This window comes from Stenella coeruleoalba (assembly GCF_951394435.1).
Source record: "Stenella coeruleoalba genome assembly, chromosome: 15".
Taxonomy (NCBI): domain Eukaryota; kingdom Metazoa; phylum Chordata; class Mammalia; order Artiodactyla; family Delphinidae; genus Stenella; species Stenella coeruleoalba.
The window spans coordinates 47,509,179-47,527,169 of record NC_137161.1 but is presented as its reverse complement, the minus strand read 5'-3'; the positions used below and the strand labels follow the sequence as shown (position 1 = coordinate 47,527,169).

Below are 17,991 nucleotides of genomic sequence, written 5' to 3'. Positions count from 1 at the left end.
CACTAGGGACTGCTCTCTGGGATGGGAGTTGCTGTAGAAATTCCTCAGCGACCCCGCCCACTGGGTGGAAAGCTTGGGGTGAGTTCTCCCCTGTTCCTCAGATGTCCCTGGCTGGGTGGAGCTGCGGGCAGCCACAGCAGTGACCTGCTGCACAATTTACTCTTCCGAGCTTCCCTATATCACGCACCCCACATTGTTTCCTGGGATCACCTCCTAAATAAAGTGCTTGCACAGGGGTCCTCATCTCAGGGTGTGCTTCTGGGGGGGAGATAAACTGAGGCTCCTTGTGAAGTCTTGGGTTCCCTCCCCAACCCCCTTTCAGGGTCCCTTAAAAAGCAGGGTCCCCAAGAATGGGCACAGCCCTTGAAGGGGGGTTTGAGCAGGCCAGGTTGTTTTTACTGACATCTGAGAGGGGACCAGGAGGGGAACCTGAGCAATGATACCCTTGCTAAGCTTCAAAGAACAGGTCTGAGACATTTGCTAGTACAGAGACACAGCTGAAAGTGTGTGAGCAGCCAGAAACCCAGAGTCTGAGCCGGCAGCCGGGCAGCACTCTTGTCTTCCATCGGGGGTGAGTACGACATGGAGTGCGGGTGTCAAGGTGGCTTGAATCTAGGATGCTGGGTGGACACCTCCTGTAAGCCAGTGTCTTGCGTGGGGCTCCTGGGAAGCAGCCTCTGAGATGACGAGCTGTGAGCCAGTGTTTCATTCGGGCAGGACTCTGGGGGAGACATTGGTGAGGGGTAAGGGTGCAACTTCAGGTGGAGCCCCAGTCTCAGGCTGAGCCCCTGGGTGGCTCTGGAGGGGGAACCGCACCAAGGGTTTGTCCCACCTCAAGGCCAGGGAGCGGGGCTTGAGTGCCCTGCACCAGGGCGGGCATCTAAACTCTCATGCGGGTCGTGGTTCCCGAAGCGTAAGGGCACTGCATGACATAAGTACCAGAGGTGACCCGTGAAGCGTAAGGCCCCGAGGGTGGGGTGGGCACACAGAAATGGCATCTTAGTTTGCTAGGGCTGCCACAACGAAATGCCACAGACTGGGTGGCTTACGCAACAGAAATCTCTCTGCTTACAGTTCTGGAGTCTGAAAGCCCAAGATGAGGATGCCAGTGGGGTTGGCTTTGGTGAGGCCTCTCTCCATGGCCTGCAGACACCCCTCCTCCCGGCAGGGTTGTCACTTGACTTTTCCTCTGCGCCCTGATGCCCTTGGGGTCTCCTTTCAGATAGTGATGCCTGTCATACTGGACTACAGCCCCACCTTAACGGCCTCATTTTAATCACCTCCTTTAATCACCTCCCATCTCCAAATACAGTCACATTGGGCATTGCGGCTTCAACCTCTGGACTTTGGGGGATACAGTTCAGCCCACAGCAAATGGTGAGGGTGCTCTGAGGCCATCTGGGTGGAGTCTGACAGCGTCCGTGCAGGCAGACACCTCCGACTTCAGGTTGAAGCCTGGCTGTGCCTTCTTTAGCGACCACTTCACATTGTGGGTGTCTAGAAAGGGTCCTGTCACCAGAATCCCCAAGTCTTCCCAAGAGCTGCCCCCATCTCCCGGCGGCACACTACCAGGCTCTCAGTCTTCACTCATCTTTTTTTCTTGATTTAAAAAAAAAAGTTTTATTTTATATTGGAGTATAGTAGATTAACAATGATGTGTTAGTTTCAGGTGTACAACAAAGTGATTCAGTTATACATATACATATATTCATTCTTTGTTTTTTTTTTTATGGTGTGTTAGTTTCTGCTTTACAACAAAATGAATCAGTTATATATATACATATGTTCCCATATCTCTTCCTTCTTGCGTCTCCCTTCCTCCCACCCTCCCTGTCCCACCCCTCCAGGCAATCACAAAGCACGGAGCTGATCTCCCTGTGCTATGCAGCTGCTTCCCACTAGCTATCTATTTTACGTTTGGTAGTGTATATATGTCCATGCCACTCTCTCACTTTCTCCCAGCTTACCCTTCCCCCTCCCGATATCCTCAAGTCCATTCTCTAGTAGGTCTGTGTCTTTATTCCCGTCTTACCCCTAGGTTCTTCATGACATTTTTTTTTCTTAAATTCCATATATATGTGTTAGCATACGGTATTTATCTCTCTCTTTCTGACTTACTTCACTCTGTATGACAGACTCTAGGTCTATCCACCTCATTACAAATAGCTCAAATTCGTCTCTTTTTATGGCTGAGTAATATTCCATTGTATATATGTGTCACATCTTCTTTATCCATTCATCCGATGATGGACATTTAGGTTGTTTCCATATCCGGGCTATTGTAAATAGAGCTGCAATGAACATTTTGGTACATGACTCTTTTTGAATTGTGGTTTCCTCAGGGTATATGCCCAGTAGTGGGATTGCTGGGTCATATGGTAGTGCTATTTGTAGTTTTTTAAGGAAACTCCATACTATTCTCCACAGGCTGTATCAATTTACATTCCCACCAGCACTGCAAGAGGGTTCCCTTTTCTCCACACCCTCTCCAGCATTTATTGTTTCTAGAATTTTTTGATGATGCCATTCTGACTGGTGTGAGATGATATCTCATTGTAGTTTTGATTTGCATTTCTCTAATGATTAGTGATGTTGAGCATTCTTTCATGTGTTTGTTGGCAGTCTGTAAATCTTCTTTGGAGAAATGTCTATTTAGGTCTTCTGCCCATTTTTGGATTGGGTTGTTTGGTTTTTTGTTATTGAGCTGCATGAGCTGCTTGTAAATTGTGGAGATTAATCCTTTGTCAGTTGCTTCATTTGCAAATATTTTCTCCCATTCTGAGGGTTGTCTTTTGGTCTTGTTTATGGTTTCCTTTGCTGTGCAAAAGCTTTGAAGTTTCATTAGGTCTCATTTGTTTATTTTTGTTTTTATTTCCATTTCTCTAGGAGGTGGGTCAAAAAGGATCTTGCTGTGATTTAGGTCATAGAGTGTTCCGCCTATGTTTTCCATTAAGAGTTTGATAGTCTCTGGCCTTACATTTAGGTCTTTAATCCATTTTGAGCTTATTTTTGTGTATGGTGTTAGGGAGTGATCTAATCTCATACTTTTATATGTACCTGTCCAGTTTTCCCAGCACCGCTTATTGAAGAGGCTGTCCTTTCTCCACTGTACATTCCTGCCTCCTTTATCAAAGATAAGGTGACCATATGTGTGGGGGTTTATCTCTGGGCTTTCTATCCTGTTCCATTGATCTATCTTTCTGTTTTTGTGCCAGTACCATAGTGTCTTGATTACTGTAGCTTTGTAGTATCGTTTGAAGTCAGGGAGCCTGATTCCTCCAGCTCCGTTTTTCGTTCTCAAGATTGCTTTGGCTGTTCGGGGTCTTTTGTGTTTCCATACAAATTGTGAAAGTTTTTGTTCTAGTTCTGTGAAAAATGCCAGTGGTAGTTTGATAGGGATTGCATTGAATCTGTAGATTGCTTTGGGTAGTAGAGTCATTTTCACAATGTTGATTCTTCCAATCCAAGAACATGGTATATCTCTCCAGCTATTTGTATCATCTTTAATTTCTTTCATCAGTGTCTTATAATTTTCTGCATACAGGTCTTTTGTCTCCTTAGGTAGGTTTATTCCTAGGTATTTTATTCTTTTTGTTGCAATGGTAAATGGGAGTGTTTTCTTGATTTCACTTTCAGATATTTCATCATTAGTGTATAGGAATGCAAGAGATTTCTGTGCATTAATTTTGTATCCTGCTACTTTACCAAATTCATTGATTAGCTCTAGTAGTTTTCTGGTAGCATTTTAGGATTCTCTATGTATAGTATCATGTCATCTGCAAACAGTGACAGCTTTACTTCTTCTTTTCTGATTTGAATTCCTTTTATTTCATTTTCTTCTCTGATTGCTGTGGCTAAAACTTCCAAAACTATGTTGAATAAGAGTGGTGAGAGTGGGCAACCTTGTCTTTTTCCTGATCTTAGTAGAAATGCTTTCAGTTTTTCACCATTGAGGACGATGTTGGCTGTGGGTTTGTCATATATGGCCTTTATTATGTTGAGGAAAGTTGCCTCTATGCCTACTTTCTGCAGGGTTTTTATCATAAATGGGTGTTGAATTTTGTTGAAAGCTTTCTCTGCATCTATTAAGATGATCATATGGTTTTTCTCCTTCAATTTGTTAATATGGTGTATCACGTTGATTGATTTGCGTATATTGAAGAATCCTTGCATTCCTGGAATAAACCCCACTTGATCATGGTGTATGGTCCGTTTAATGTGCTGTTGGATTCTGTTTGCTAGTATTTTGTTGAGGATTTTTGCATCTATGTTCATCAGTGATATTGGCCTGTAGTTTTCTTTCTTTGTGACATCCTTGTCTGGTTTTGGTATCAGGGTGATGGTGGCCTCGTAGAATGAGTTTGGGAGTGTTCCTCCCTCTGCTATATTTTGGAAGAGGTTGAGAAGGACAGGTGTTAGCTCTTCTCTAAATGTTTGATAGAATTCGCCTGTGAAGCCATCTGGTCCTGGGCTTTTGTTTGTTGGAAGATTTTTAATCACAGTTTCAATTTCAGTGCTTGTGATTGGTCTGTTCATATTTTCTATTTCTTCCTGATTCAGTCTTGGCAGGTTGTGCATTTCTAAGACTTTGTCCATTTCTTCCAGGTTGTCCATTTTTTTGGCATAGAGTTGCTTGTAGTAATCTCTCATGATCTTTTGTATTTCTGCAGTGTCAGTTGTTACTTCTCCTTTTCCATTTCTAATTCTATTGATTTGAGTCTTCTCCCTTTTTTTCTTGATGAGTCTGGCTAATGGTTTATCAATTTTGTTTATCGTCTCAAAGAACCATCTTTTAGTTTTATTGATCTTTGCTATTGTTTCCTTCATTTCTTTTTCAATTATTTCTGATCTGATTTTTATGATTTCTTTCCTTCTGCTAACTTTGGGGTTTTTTGGTTCTTCTTTCTCTAATTGCTTTAGGTGCAAGGTTAGGTTGTTTATTCGAGATGTTTCCTGTTTCTTAAGGTAGGGTTGTATTGCTATAAACTTCTCTCTTAGAACTGCTTTTGCTGCATCCCATATGTTTTGGGTCGTCCTGTCTCCATTGTCATTTGTTTCTAGGTATTTTTTAATTTCCTCTTTGATTTCTTCAGTGATCACTTCGTTATGAAGTAGTGTATTGTTTAGCCTCCATATGTTTGTATTTTTTACAGATCTTTTCCTGTAATTGATATCGAGTCTCATAGCGTTGTGGTCGGAAAAGAAACTTGATACAATTTCAATTTTCTTAAATTTACCAAGGCTTGATTTGTGACCCAAGATATGATCTATCCTGGAGAATGTTCCATGAGCACTAGAGAAAAATGTGTATTCTGTTGTTTTTGGATGGAATGTCCTATAAATATCAATTAAGTCCATCTTGTTTAATGTATCACTTAAAGCTTGTGTCTCCTTATTTATTTTCATTTTGGATGATCTGTCCATTGGTGAAAGTGGGGTGTTAAAGTCCCCCACTATGAATGTGTTACTGTCGATTTCCCCTTTTATGGCTGTTAGTATTTGCCTTATGTATTGAGGTGCTCCTATGTTGGGTGCATAAATATTTATAATTGTTATATCTTCTTCTTGGATCAATCCCTTGATCATTATGTAGTGTCCTTCTTTGTCTCTTCTAATAGTCTTTATTTTAAAGTCTATTTTGTCTGATATGAGAATTGCTACTCCAGCTTTCTTTTGGTTTCCATTTGCATGAAATATCTTTTTCCATCCCCTTACTTTCAGTCTGTATGTGTCTCTAGGTCTGAAGTGGGTCTCTTGTAGACAGCATATATATGGGTCTTGTTTTTGTATCCATTCAGCCAATCTGTGTCTTTTGGTGGGAGCATTTAGTCCATTTACATTTAAGGTAATTATCGATATGTATGTTCCTGTTCCCATTTTCTTAATTGTTTTGGGTTCGTTATTGTAGGTCTTTTCCTTCTCTTGTGTTTCTTGCCTAGAGAAGTTCCTTTAGCAGTTGTTGTAGAGCTGGTTTGTTGGTGCTGAACTCTCTCAGGTTTTGCTTGTCTGTAAAGGTTTTAATTTCTCCATCAAATCTGAATGAGATCCTTGCTGGGTAGAGTAATCTTGGTTGCAGGTTTTTCTCCTTCATCACTTTAAATATGTCCTGGCAGTCCCTTCTGGCTTTCAGAGTTTCTGCTGAAAGATCAGCTGTTAACCTTATGGGGATTCCCTTGTGTGTTATTTGTTGTTTTTCCCTTGCTGCTTTTAATATGTTTTCTTTGTATTTAATTTTTGACAGTTTGATTAATATGTGTCTTGGTGTATTTCTCCTTGGATTTATCCTGTGTGGGACTCTCTGTGCCTCCTGGACTTGATTAAATATTTCCTTTCCCATATTAGGGAAGTTTTCAACTATACTCTCTTCAAATATTTTCTCAGTCCCTTTCTTTTTCTCTTCTTCTTCTGTAACCCCTGTAATCCGAATGTTGGTGCGTTTGACGTTGTCCCAGAGGTCTCTGAGACTGTCCTCAGTTCTTTTCATTGTTTTTTCTTTATTCTGCTCTGCAGTAGTTATTTCCACTATTTTATCTTCCAGGTCACTTATCTGTTCTTCTGCCTCAGTTATTCTGCTATTGATCCCATCCTAGAGTATTTTAAATTTCATTTATTGTGTTGTTCATCGTTGTTTGTTTCATCTTTAGTTCTTCTAGGTCCTTGTTAAATGTTTCTTGCATTTTGTCTATTCTATTTCCAAGATTTTGGATCATCTTTACTATCATTATTCTGAATTCTTTTTCAGGTAGACTGCCTATTTCCTCTTCATTTGTTAGGTCTGGTGGGCTTTTATCTTGCTCCTTCATCTGCAGTGTGTTTTTCTGTCTTCTCATTTTGCTTATCTTACTGTGTTTGGGGTCTCCTTTTTTCAGGTTGCAGGTTCGTAGTTCCCGTTGTTTTTGGTGTCTGTCCCCAGTGGCTAAGGTTGGTTCAGTGGGTTGTGTAGGCTTCCTGGTGGAGGAGACTAGTGCCTGTGTTCTGGTGGATGAGGCTGAATCTTGTCTTTCTGGTGGGCAGGTGCACGTCTGGTGGTGTGTTTTGGGGTGTCTGTGGACTTATTATGATTTTAGGCAGCCTCTCTGCTAATGGGTGGGGTTGTGTTCCTATCTTGCTAGTTGTTTGGCATAGGATGTCCAGCACTGTAGCTTGCTGGTCGTTGAGTGAAGCTGGGTGCTGGTGTTGAGATGGAGATCTCTGGGAGATTTTCACTGTTTGATATTATGTGGAGCTGGGAGGTCTCTTGTGGACCAGTGTCCTGAAGTTGGCTCTCCCACCTCAGAGGCAGAGCACTGACTCCTGGCTGCAGCACCAAGAGCCTTTCATCCACTCGGCTCTGAATAAAAGGGAGAAAAAGTAGAAGGAAAGAATTAGTAGGAGAAAGAAAGAAAGAAAGAAAGAAAGGAGGGAGGGAGGGAGGGAGGAAGGAAGGAGGGAAGGAAGGAAAAAAAGAATGAAAGAAGATATAGTAAAATAATATAAAGTAAGATAAAATATAATAAAATTATTAAAATAAAAAAATAATTATTAAGAGAAAAACAAAAACAAAACGGACGGATAGAGCCCTAGGACAAATGGTGGAAGCAAAGCTATACAGACAAAATCTCACACAGAAGCAGACACATACACCCTCACAAAAAAAGGAAAAGAGGAAAAAATCATAAATCTTGCTCTAAAAGTCCACCTCCTTAATTTGGGATGATTCGTTGTCTGTTCATATATTCCACAGACGTAAAGTTGATCGTGGAGCTTTAATCCGCTGCTTCTGAGGCTGCTGGGAGAGATTTCCCTTTCTCTTCTTTGTTCGCACAGCTCCCGGGGCTCAGCTTTGGATTTGGCCCCGCCTGTGCGTGTAGGTCGCCGGCGGGCGTCTGTTCTTCGCTCAGACAGGACGGGGTTAAAGGAGCCGCTGATTCGGGGGCTCTGGCTCACTCAGGCGGGGCGGAGGGAGGGGCACGGCGTGCGGGGCGGGCCTGCGGCGGCAGAGGCCGGCGTGACGTTGCGCCGGCGTGACGTTGCACCAGCGTGAGGCGCGCCGTGCGTTCTCCCGGGGGAGTTGTCCCTGGATTCCGGGACCCTGGCAGTGGCGGGCTGCACAGGCTCCCCGGAAGGGGGGTGTGGATAGTGACCTGTGCTCACACACAGGCTTCTTGGTGGCGGCAGCAGCAGCCTTAGCGTCTCCTGCCCGTCTCTGGGGTCCGCGCTGTTAGCCGCGGCTGGCGCGCGTCTCTGGAGCTCCTTTAAGCAGCGCTCTTAATCCCCTCTCCTCGCGCACCAGGTACGTGGGGGGGGGGGTTTCTTGCCTTTTGGGAGGTCTGAGGTCTTCTGCCAGCGTTCAGTAGGTGTTGTGTAGGAGTTGTTCCACGTGTAGATGTATTTCTGGTGTATCTGTGGGGAGGAAGGTGATCTCCGCGTCTTACTCTTCCACCATCTTCCCGGAAGCCCCCCATTCTTTGTTTTTTTAGATTCTTTTCCCATATAGGTCATTACAGAGTATTGAGTAGAGTTCCCTGTGCTGTACAGCAGGTCCTTATTAGTTATCTATTTTATACATAGTAATGTGTACATGTCAATCCCAAAATCCCAATATATCCGTTCCCCCCACCTTCCCCCTGGTAACTGTAAGTTTGTTTTCTACATCTGTGACTCTGTTTCTGTTTTGTAAATAAGTTCATTTGTATCATTTTTTTTAAGATTCTGCATATAAGCAATATGATATCATATGATATTTGTCTTTCTCTGTCTGACTTACTTTACTTGGTATGATAATCTCCAGGTCCATCTATGTTGCTGCAAATGGCATGATTTCATTCTTTTTAATGGCTGAGCTTAGGCTTGGGTACTTCTTGCTCTGCGCCCTGCGATAAATGCTGTATTTTCCTTTACCACAGCCCTGGTGTCACTCAGCTGACTTTTACCAGGTATGGTTCCGTAACAGAAGGCTCATTGTGTCTCTGGGGGCTTCTTGATTACAACTCAGCTGGAGGTCAAGGCATGTGGCTTCCAGGGTGTGACTGTCCCTCCGTTTCTGCAGCCATTTCCTCACAGACTGCCTGTAGCCCAGAGGAAACTCCTCCTTTTCCACCATTGCCACCCTACCCCCACCAGATGTCAGCTGGGGCTGCAGACACCTGGGGGCTTATCTGGGCCAAGTCCAGGATGCCTTCTCACATCGCCGCTGCCTGGGAGCTGAGCTGGGTTGGCGGCCTCTTCAGCTCAGGGGTCTCGGGGCGGTTGACTTCTTAGATGGCAGCTGTCCTCACTCTCCACCCCTGCCCCCTTCCCCCAGGGTGAGCATCCCAAGAGGACCCCCGAGGAGCTGCAGGACTTTTCCCACCTGGCCTGGAAGTGACTCAGCATCTCTGCTGTCTCTGTTAACAAGAGAGTCCCTGGGGTGAAGCCAGGGTCCCAGGCAGGGGACGCAGATCCCGCCGCCTCTGCGGGAAGAGGGCTGACAGTTGGCAGACGGTTCTCAAGCCGTGAGGGTGGTGGCGTGAATTTTCCACATTCTCTATGTCTTCATAGACATTTTGGTGAAAACTTGGGAGAAGCCAGAGGAGAGTCTGGTTCATCATGTTTAGAGGAAGAATCATTTCCCTGCTGTTGTTTGTGGGGTCTGGTTTGTCCCCCTGGCAGTGGGAGGGAAGCCGGGCACAGGCCGAAGCAGAGGGCTTCCCCTTAGCCAGGCTGACACGTGGGGAGCACAGGAGGGGGAAGCTGGGGGCCTGGTCTAAGCAAGGACTTACCTCAGTCTGGAGTGGACCTGCCATTCTGCATTTTAAGAAGCTGCCGGGTGATGCTGCTGGGCCACTGGACCACACTGGGAAGAGCAAGGGGCTAAGCTGGGCTTGTGCGCCGGATCCTGCTGGCGTCATGTTCCGCATGGGCCATAGGCTAGGAGTGGGCTTTATACTTTTTTTTTTTTTTTTTTTGCGGTACGCGGGCCTCTCACTGTTGTGGCCTCTCCCGTTGTGGAGCACAGGCTCCGGACGCGCAGGCTCAGTGGCCATGGCTCACGGGCCCAGCCGCTCCGCGGCATGTGGGATCTTCCCAGACCGGGGCATGAACCCGTGTCCCCTGCATCGGCAGGCGGACTCTCAACCACTGCGCCACCAGGGAAGCCCCCGGCTTTATACTTTTAAAGGGTTTTAGAAGAACAAAGAGGAGCAGCTGACAGAGACCATCGGTAGCCTGCAAACCTCACTTTGTTTACCGTCTGGCCCTTTCCAGAAGACGTCAGCTCACCCCTGATATGAGACGTCCAGAGTTTATGCTGGGCTGGAGCTGTAGCTTCTCTGCTCTTTGGTCTGTCCCAGCTCCTGCGACCCACGTGGGGCCTTTGCCTGGGACCTCTGGGGACCCCACGTTGGGCTGCACACTCGGGGCTGCCTGAGAAAGCTCTTCCCCTTGAACTTTCACCCCTCGGATCCCTCCCCCGACGGCCGTCCCGCTAGTGCTCAGCCTTCAGCGGGCCTGTCCAGCCTTCAGCCCTCACTGAGTGTGGAAGGGGCTGGGCTGGGGATGAGGGTGGGATGGGACTGCTGCGATCCCCAGGGTAGAGGAGGGGGATGGGCTGGGGGTGAGAGTGTGGGAAGAGGCCGATGTGACCTTGGGGAGTAGTGCCTAAGGGCAGAGGCAAGCTTTCACCCTGCCAGGATTAATCTCCCACACTTACATCTCCTATATGTAGTAGCCGTGGTCATTTTCAAACAAGGCCCCCAATTCTTTGGTACTCCTCCCACTGAGAGGTAGGGTCTCTGTTCCCTTCCCTTGAATCTGGTTCCATGACTGCTTGACCAGGAGAATACAGATGCAGTGCTGCTGTGCCAGTTTTCAGACCCAGGCGGTTCCTTCTCGCTGGCCTCTTGGGGTGTTGCTATGGGAACCCAGCTGCCATGCTGTGAGGAAGCCCAGTAGCCTGGGGGTGCCCGGGGGAGAGGAGGCAAGGCCGCTGGCCTCACCTGGCCACACCTGGCCGAACTCCCAGCGGACAGGAGCCCCGCCTGGGAATAATGGGAGTGAGTCATATTATAGCGGCCCCGTCCGGCCCCCACGTGGAGCAGAGATGAGCAGTCCCAGCGCAGCCTGCCCAAACTGCAGATTTGTGAGCAAAACAGTTGACCGGTTGTTTTAAGTCACTGTTTTGCCAAGCAGCATTGTATAACTGGGAGATTCACACTGAATCTTTCTGGGCCTGGGCTCACGTGACAAGGCTTCTAGTTGCTCTCCTGGGCCCGGGATATGTCAGAGCCCAGGAAGCATAGGGTGACAGAGAGAGAATACAAGCCTCTCCTGCAGCAGCTGGATGGGGAGAGCTCGCTGGGAGATGACTCACCCCTGCCTGCTTTTCCCACTGGCAGCAACTCAAAGGCGATGGAAAATGCATTTGTCATAAAAACAATATTCGACTCGGCAGAGACACCATTAGAAGAAATCCCACCTCCTCCAGTATCCCTGCTAGGAGCAAACCATTTAGATGGGCTGTATGTCTCTTATAAATGGGCTTGGGTCATGAGGCTTTTCTGTTAGCACTTGGGGATTTGGGGCATGTTTTCCCGTTATCCTAGTTTTCCTGCCCTGACGCTGCTCCTTAGGTACTCCTTTGCAGGAGGTCTGTTATACTGACAGATGCATGTTGGGGGTATGTTTGCAGCCCACGGTGAATTCTTTAAACCACCTCCCTCATCCACATAGGTGACCTGTGTCAGCCATATTTGCCCAATATGACCCCACCTCTCAGGGCCCAGTGGATCAAACTGGGGTGTGTGTGAGTAGGGGGCATGGGACACTGAGCCCAAACTGTGCTTGTGTCTGTCTCTGAGGGTGGTGGGGAAGGGGGAGGTCCAGTGGCTCAAAGAGAAGGATGCAGCCACACACAGAGGCAAGTGGAGGCTGGGGGTGAAGCGAAATCCAGGGCTCCGTTCCAGCCCTTCCCGGCCCGGCCATTCTTGCTCAGGACTCCCTGGAACCTGACGCCGAGCCTCCTGTGTTACTGATGCTAGCTTGAGCCCATTTCTGTTATTTTCACCACATTGCTGTGCACAGAACTGCTTTCCCAGAGTCACTCTCCTTGACTTGTAGATGTAAAATGGGTCACGAGCTGTGATCTGGGACCAGCTTGCTCACCTTTGCGGAGCCCCCTGCTCAGTTCAGGGCAGACAGAGATGAGCAGCACAGGGTCCTGCATGTGCTCCATCTGCCCAGTCCCTGTGAGTCTGTAGAGAAATGCATTGTGGGAAGATCCTCCACCCCCTCAAAGGATGAGCTACCATGGCAACCATGAAAGCCAGATCCTGAGTGTACCAAATTTCCATGCTTTTAGTTCCAAAGAAGAAAATTAAAAAGCCACCTAATTTGCTTTCTCTCTTCAAAGGTTATTTTCTATTGAGGGAAAAATAAAATCAAAGTCACAGAATTCTTTTTTGCAAGGTACTTTTGGGGGCCTAGAGTGACCTTTTGAGCAGGTGGAGAGGTCTAAATAAAAACACAAAATCTGAATAAAGCTCTGAGGCGATTGGATGAGGACAAAGTAATGCTTTTTTTTTTTTTTTTTGTGGTACGCCGGCCTCTCACTGTTGTGGCCTCTCCCGTTGTGGAGCATAGGCTCCGGACGCGCAGGCTCAGTGGCCATGGCTCACGGGCCCAGCCGCTCCGTGACATGTGGGATCTTCCCGGGCCGGGGCATGAACCCGTGTCCCCTGCATCGGCAGGCGGACTCTCAACCACTGCGTCACCAGGGAAGCCCCTAAGTAATGCTTTTATTTAAGATTCCATCAATGCCAAGGGCAGAGGTTAACTGGTAAACTAATTAATTCCCCCAAGCAAGCAGGTATTGAGTGCCTGCTCCGTCCTGGCACTAACCAGGCCAAGGGAGCCCAGGTGTGTGTCAGACACAAGGCTGCTGGGGTCTCATCTCCCATTAGCAGCTTCAATAAAAATGCACGTGTCTGCCGGCTCTTTGCTAGGAGCTTGGAGAAGCCGGAGGAAGTGTGAGACACTGCTCATTCCCTCCAGGGCCTCATCATGCCTGTGGACTACGAAAGCTTATATAAAAGGACAAAAAGCTCCAGCACAAAACGTGTTCCAAGTTCACATGGGTGGTGCAGATGAGACTTGTCTCTGGGACTCAAGAGGAAGGGCCCGGTGGGCTGGAGTGATCTCGGAAGTCTTCCTGGAGGAGGCAAGTTTTGACTTGTCCCTTAAATGAGAGATTTTTGTTGGGCGGAGAGATGGAGGGAGGGTGTTCCAAGGGGAGGGTGTTGAAGGTGACACCGTCTGTCTGTGTGTCAGTGGCTAGGTTGACCGGCTCCTGTACTGGGAAGCCAGGCTGGGTGTGGGCTCTGGAGGCTCAGGGGACTGGACCTTACTCTTCAGGGAATGGGAAGCCATGACAAGTTTTGGAATCAAGAGTGGCACATATGAAACTGGGCTCCAGAAATCTCATCCCACCAGGAGTTGACAGCCCAGGTGGAGTGCTGGAGGCCAGAGCCGCATCTGGGGACAGATGCCGCAGCTGGGTGAGAAGTGCTGGTAATTTCATGAGTGATAGGACCATCTGTAAATGATGTAACAACGAAAGCTGTGGTTGAACATCTGGAATCACCTCTCCCCCTGGTTCTGCAGGGCAGGGTTTTCTTCTGGGGACTGACTTTATTATTTGATGTGATGGGGTTCAGGACACGCTACCCAAAAGATGGCACCTTGGCATATGGAACCTCCCCAGCTGGAGGAGTTAGAGAAGCGGCAGAAGCAGGAAGGCCACTCTGACACCCACCCCCACCTGCCCTCCCTTCTTCCCTGAAATAGGTCAGAAAACTCCCGTGTGAGAGATGCCCGCCCTGTGCCAGGAGGAAGGGAGACATTTTTAGCATCAGAGATGGGGAACTGGGGCCAAGAAATCTGCAAACAAACTTTGCTGAACTCACTCTCACCTTCCCACTTGTGTCTTCACCACGTGCTCACCCAAACCCCTTTGTCTGGTCAATTCATCACAAATGTATTGATTCTTCATTGACAAGGTATGAAAGCTGCCTGCTCTGGTCACTTCATCAGGTCTTCATTTTCTTGTGAAGGCTCCCGTGCACATGTGAAAATTCAAAAAAATGTGTATGCTCTTCTCTTGTTAATCTGGCTTTGTCAGTTTAATTTTTGGAGGCAGCCAAGGACCCTAAGAGAGTCAAGGAAAACTTCTTCCTCCCTTACAGATGCCAATCCCATTTACAGAAACCCCAATGACTATGGGCTTGACCAGGGAGGCTGCCGAATAGCAGGTGAACTTGGCCTGAGAAAGACCACTGCAGTGTCCAAGAAATGGTGCTGGGCTGTATCCCAGGAGGAGACCAGGGTAGATGTATCACTCAGAGGGCTTGGAAAACCCAGCTGTCCAAGCTCGCAAATCTCGCAGTGTCGCGGCGGGGGTGGTTAGTGCCCTGCCCGTCTGCCCTCCCTGTCACTGTTCAGGCGTGCTGGGCGCAGCCTCCTGCAAGTACCTCCAGCTCTCCACTGGAGGGCGCTCTCTGGCACACTTGGTTAAGGTGGGCAGGCGGAAGTTAGCGTCCCTGGGAATAGCCCTAACGATGCTGGTATATGATGGGTACACACCCCACGTCCTCTCCCCTGTCCCAAAGTTGGGACAGCTCTGTGCCCTGTCGTACACCGTCTCCCCGACTGCTCGGCGTGATTGACCCTCAGCTGCCCACAGGATGTCCCAGTCCATCCCACCTCCTTTATTGCGTGGTTTGACTTCCTCCTCCCTGTAGCGGTACTTCCTGGGACCACCTTCCAAATAAACTGCTTACACTCAAATTTTCATTTCAGGGTCGGTTTCTAGGGGATCCCAAACCAAGATGAATCAGTCAAAACCAGATACCCTGATATCCTGCATCTGGACATTCTCCTTTAGCATCAGGCAAACTGGAATCACTGCACTTTGGAGCGTGAGTCCACTCTGGGTCTCCTTGTCCGCATGCAGGTAAGTCACCGGTGGCTTTGCTGTGGGATGTCCCGCAAGTTCCGTGCCTGCTCTGTCCTGGCCTCTACCTTCACTCTGAGTGTTGTAGTGTCTTCGGGTTTCTGTCAATCGGGACTTTGCACTGTTCGGTAGCTCTGTGGATCGAAGAGGGTGCATGGTTACTGTGTGGCATTTGGAGGCAAGGCCAGATCTAGGTATGGAGGGTAGGTGGCAGCAAAGTCTTGGTCATGTCTATTGGAACTTATCCTCTTTTCCTTAATGTGCTGGAGATGAATTTCAGGCTCACGGTTCCAGGGGTTTGAAAGTCTTTTTCTAGTCATGACTCAGTCTTCCAAAAAGCTAGCATCCTCATCCCCGAGCCCAGCGGTCTCCATAGCCATGTCCTTTCTGAGCTGTTTCCACTGTCAAATTTGAACACTTAAAGCCAACAGTGGGATGATTCCAATCAGAGCAAATTAGGGAGGACTCTTAAATCTTACAAATTCACTTGTTTACACATCTGAGACCAACACTTTTTGGTGCATGTGAGTAAAAGTAATTTGTTAGCTCCCTTGTCTTTTCTTAGTTTCTCTTTCTGAGACTGACTCTTCCATGACTCCTTAGAGAGAAAAGTGAATGGGACTGAACTGTTTCTGGTAAATGATCTCCAAGTAAACAAATCAGACCAAGCCAGGGGACCTATAGAACAGCAGATGTGCATCAAAAAAGTCAGGCAATATGTAATTATGATTTTTTAAGATCAGAAGTGGTTCTAAATAACCAGAAGTAATAGTACTATTGTCCTTTGGGTAGCACAGTCAATTGCCAAAAGACTTATGAGGGCATTTTTCTTGGGCAGTTTTAATCCCAATGATGTTTAAAACTTCTCTGTGAGGTCCTAGTTGAGCTCACATCTCAGCTTGTGTGAGCTTCTAAAGTGAACTTTTATGATCTCAGCCATCAGCATGAAATCTTATTCATTTCTTTTAACATTCTCTTTGGACCTATGCTGATTGAGAAGGTAACTTTGAGGACAAAGTTAGAGCAGCACCATAAGTAACCAGCCCAGCCTTTTTCATTCCAGAGACATCAGAAAATGTGTCTAGTACCAGAAGTTCTCCATAACATGCTGAGAAGTGGTGGGAGCCTTTGATGAAGGGGTGAAAGTGACTTTTGTGGAAATGTTACCAACCAGGGTCCTCGGAGTTCTTTAATCAAGGGAAATTGACAAGGGTCTAGACAAGAAATACAGGCAAGGTTTTATTGGGGCCCCTGCTGCATCACGAGGGAGTGAAAACAAGTAACAGGTTCCCCTGCTCATTCTCCGAGGGGGTGAGGGGGCTCCTTACATGGGGCGAGGGTAGGGGCGGGTCCAGGTGTCGGGCCAGAGGAGTGGCTTAGGTGGTTTGCCCACCCATTTGGTGGTGTTGTGTGCAGGGGGCATGCACAGTTCCCTGCTTTTGCTCCCAACACCCTGTTTTTGCTCCCAGCTCTTCAGAAGTGGCAGCTGGGTTTTTGGTCTTTTTGTATCTTGTTGTCCATAATTTGCCCTAACTGCATATGCACACAGTTATTTTTGGTCACTCATAGTTTCTTTGTATTTTGTTGCTGGCAGAGATGTTTGTCCAGGTGCAAGCTCTGCAGCAAAGGTTCCCAGGTCCCAGGTCCCAGCCTGTCTCAGGAGAAGAGGGGAGGAGGGAGATTGGATAAAGTTACTAGAATGTGTACACTTGTGAACCATGCCCCTTTTTGCACTAGAGCTCTAGAAATTACAGTAAAGACATAAACCACATCTATTACACCTCTATAAAATTGCAAGTATAACCTGTATTACCCTTCATGGACCTGAAGTTATGAGGAATGCATGAAAGCCAGAAGGGAGATGAAATCAGATTGAAAGTGAAGTTCACTAATCAAGCCAGTGCAGGTGAGATTCTTTAAATGGTGGGAGCAGCCCAGGGGTGCTGCCTGAGGGCTCCAGCAGAGCTCCGAGCTTGAGGTTGGGGAGGCAGAGAGAGAGGAGTTCTTGGGGTCATCCGTCCAGGTGATTGACGGCGTGTTGCTAGAGCAGCCAAGTGTAGCAGGCAGGTGGGAGCAGAGAGCATGGGTACTCAGGAAAGAGGGTAGTGTACCAGGTAGCTGCTGATATTATGGGTTGACGAGCTCCTGACACATCTGACATAACATCTTGATATTTACCAAACACCTGTAGCATTCCCATCGAAGTTGGGAACAAGACAGAAGTAGCACAATCAGCATTACTATTAAACGTTGTACTGGAGGCCAATCCAATAGGACAGGTAAAAATGAGGCATTTGGAGATGATACGATTACCTAGAAAATCAAAGAAAATCGAGTGACGGATTACTGTAGATTTCTAGAAAGTGGTCTGGCATAAGATCAACATAAAAAAATCAAAAGATTTCTTCAACATTTCCAATAATAGATTAGAAAATGTAATACTAAATAAGATTCCATAGCCATAAAACTAAAAAATATCTAGTAATAAATGTAACAACATGCAAGTTCTACATGAAAAAATTATAAATTCTTATTAAATGTCACCAGTTTGAGTAAGTGAAGAGCCATACTATTTCTATACTATTTTTCAGTTCTCACTAAATGAACCCATACAATACAAACAGGATTTTAAGAAAGCATATGATGAAGTGTATTACAGGGTTCTCGCGTTATCAGCTATAAAATATTGATAAATCATGATATGCATCATGTCTATTATATACAATAAGCTAGAAGCCAAAAGTACAAATAATTATAAACATATTAGAAGAAAATATAGGGACATTTGTTCATAATCTTGAGATAGGAAAATTTTCTTAAGCAAGACACAAATTGCATAAGGCATAATTGGCAGTTTTTGACGGATGACGTGAAAATTAAAACTGCAGCAGAAGTGGTAGCACAAAACCATTGAATTACAACAATGTAATGACCAGAAAATATCTGTAACATCGGGCAGTTAAATCATTAATACTGTGAAGACACTCCAAAAAGCAATCATAAAAAAGATAAAACAATGCTATATA

The 17,991-nt window shown here is 46.6% G+C and overlaps 1 long non-coding RNA gene across 1 annotated transcript in view; it reads left to right on the top strand.

The window, feature by feature from the left end:
* Positions 1 to 8,070: 8,070 nt before the first annotated feature.
* The window catches only part of LOC307198667, a 70,799-nt gene continuing 60,878 nt past the window's right edge, over positions 8,071 to 17,991 (top strand). Inside the window, exons 1-2 of the long non-coding RNA XR_013831666.1 lie at positions 8,071 to 8,272; positions 14,812 to 14,965. This is a non-coding gene — a long non-coding RNA (uncharacterized lncRNA). The remainder of the gene's footprint in view (positions 8,273 to 14,811; positions 14,966 to 17,991) is intronic.